Source organism: Grammomys surdaster, unplaced genomic scaffold (assembly GCF_004785775.1).
Source record: "Grammomys surdaster isolate TR1022 unplaced genomic scaffold, NIH_TR_1.0 338, whole genome shotgun sequence".
NCBI lineage: Eukaryota > Metazoa > Chordata > Mammalia > Rodentia > Muridae > Grammomys > Grammomys surdaster.
In genome coordinates this window covers 617,181-619,703 of record NW_021604757.1, presented here as the reverse complement: position 1 = coordinate 619,703, position 2,523 = coordinate 617,181, and positions in this window count along the sequence as shown.

The following is a 2,523-nucleotide window of genomic DNA, read 5'->3' as shown; positions in this document are numbered from 1 at the left end:
AGAGAAAGGTGAGGCAAGAGGAGAGACAGAGACATGGAGAAGCGGAGGAAAGATGCACAGGAGAGGAAGGCAGCGAGAGGTGGGAGGGAACTAAGCTCATGCTCTTGACCCAGTCCCAGACCCACATGAGAGCCAGTCTTAGTGGCCTATCTACTCCACCCAGCAGCCAGAATAGGACAGTGCAAGAAGTGGTGCCCTTAAAGCCAGGACAACTGGGAGAGCTTTGGAAGGGAGGGTGGTGTATGGAGATGAGGCTGTGGCTTTGCTTCTGTGTGTTTGGCTTGAGCAGCTTCTTCTTCGTGAGTGTTCCAGGCCACATAGGAGTGCACCAGACCATACAGGAATGCTCTAGCCCACACATAGGAGTGCTCCAGGCCACATAGGAGTGCTCCAGACCACATAGGAGTGCTCCAGACCGCATGGAAGTGCTCCAGACCACACAGAAGTGCTCCAGACCATGCAGGAATGCTCTAGCCCACACATAAGTGCTTCAGGCCACACATGAGTGCTCCAGGCTACACAGGAAGATAGGAAGGGCAGCAGGTTGCGAACACAGGTTGGAAGGGAGCACTTGACCCAAAGGGAACAAAGGAGAAGTGGGAGAAGACTGGAAAACAGGGCCTCAGCATTGAACCTAAGCTGACTGGAGTCTGCTGTTTCAGTGAGAGTGTGTGGAACACCTGGCTTGTTGTAGAAGCTTGTACATTGTGGAGCAAAATCACCTTCTGTGACTTCCATGAGACCTGATTTTCTCTTCTATAACCTGGAGATGAGAACCACGCTCAACCCTGCAGGATGATGGTTAGATGAGGTTAGTTAGATGCAGAAGGGGCTCAGCAGACAACACTGTATAAACTGTTTGCCAATTTGTATTCACAAGGCAGAGGCAGGAGGATCTCTGTGAGTTTGAGGCCAGCCTAGTCTACATAGCGAGTTCTAGGATATGTAGAGAGACCAAGTCTATGTAGAACGATACTGTCTCAAAACAACAACCACCACCTCAACAACAAGCCCACCAGGAAACAAAAACAAAAAACAAAAAAAATTGCTTGCTATTATTAATTGTTGTTTAGCTGTCATCTTTGTTGATGTTGACACAAAGCTAGGTCAGTGCCTGTCCCTAGGACTATAAAAAGAATAAAAATATAACCCAGTGCTCTAAGACTTCATAGCCAAATGCTCAGAGCAAGCCAGAAGCCAAAAGTTGGTCACACTTTAGTATAAATTACTGCTACATCCTACTGTCCTTACAAGAAGGGAGGAGACTTCCTTGTGAAAGGGCCAAATCCATATGAGAAAGGGCCTCACAGCATGGAACACTTCTGCTGGGGAGGCCACAGAGTCAGGGAATCCATCTATCCTGTTCTAGAAAGACATGGAGGAAGAGTTACAGATCTGTCCCCTGAGTTTCCAAAGAGACTCTTCCAGATTCCAGAAGTCCCCTGCAGCAGTCGGAGGAAGAAGCATTCTTTTAAAGTGTCTGTAAGGAAAAACCTCAATTGCCCAAAGCATGTTGTTTCCACCATGTTCTCACCATGTTCCCACCATGTTCTCACCATGTTCTCACCATGTTCCCACCATGTTCCCACCATGTTCTCACCATGTTTCCACCAAGTTCCCACCATGCCCTGGTTTCAACCTTCTCTATCCTTCCACTGGTCCCCAGCCTTGAACCTGGGAGATGGACTCTCTTGATCCTGTTCATTTGTGAGGTGATTCAGGCTGGTTTGGGGAAATCGGCTAGGTCTCTGGGCTTTTCCCTGCTTGCTTCTCCCACAAATCAGAACAGTCCCTGGTCCTGGCCTGAGTGACCTTTCAGTCTCAGAGGGAACAGATCCAGCCAGGGAACAGGGCCGGTGACACAGATTCCACTTCCTGTTTTGCTTCCCTCCATTCCCAGACACCAACTGCATCTGGAACTGACAGCAGGCCAGTGGGAAACCTTCCCTAGACCTTTGCTGGCAGCAATGGTATCAGCAGCGTGCAGCCTCTGAGCGGGGCACCTGCCATCCTTCCCCACACAGGCTCAGCCACAGCATGGAACCAGACACCACACCTCATCCAGCCCTGACTCCCAATTCACAGAAGGACAGAGGCCCAGAGCGAAGCTAAACAATGGGAGGCTAACTGAACGCACAGTCACCTGCCCAACACGTCTGCTCCCAGATTCTCAGAAAGTCCCGCAGGCCTTAGGTATAGAAATCAGTGCCTGGGCTAGCTGGTAAAGGAAGGGAACTTCTGCTGAGTGTATCTCTACAGGCACTGAGGGATACAAAATCCATTGTCCCAGGCTCTGCCATGCCATGCATGGCTATAGTTGAGGTGTGAACATCTTTGGAGTTGTATTTTCTCTGGGTCTTCCTAGAGAGCCTCCATTTTCTCATCTTCTAGGACAGTAAGGTGAGGAAACATACTGCTATTTGGCCGTAGAAGCTTGTCATGAATACCATGAAATGAATCCATGCTGCAGACATAGACTGGTTTCTGCACTTGAGAGGGAGAGATCCAGCCGGGCAAATAAAG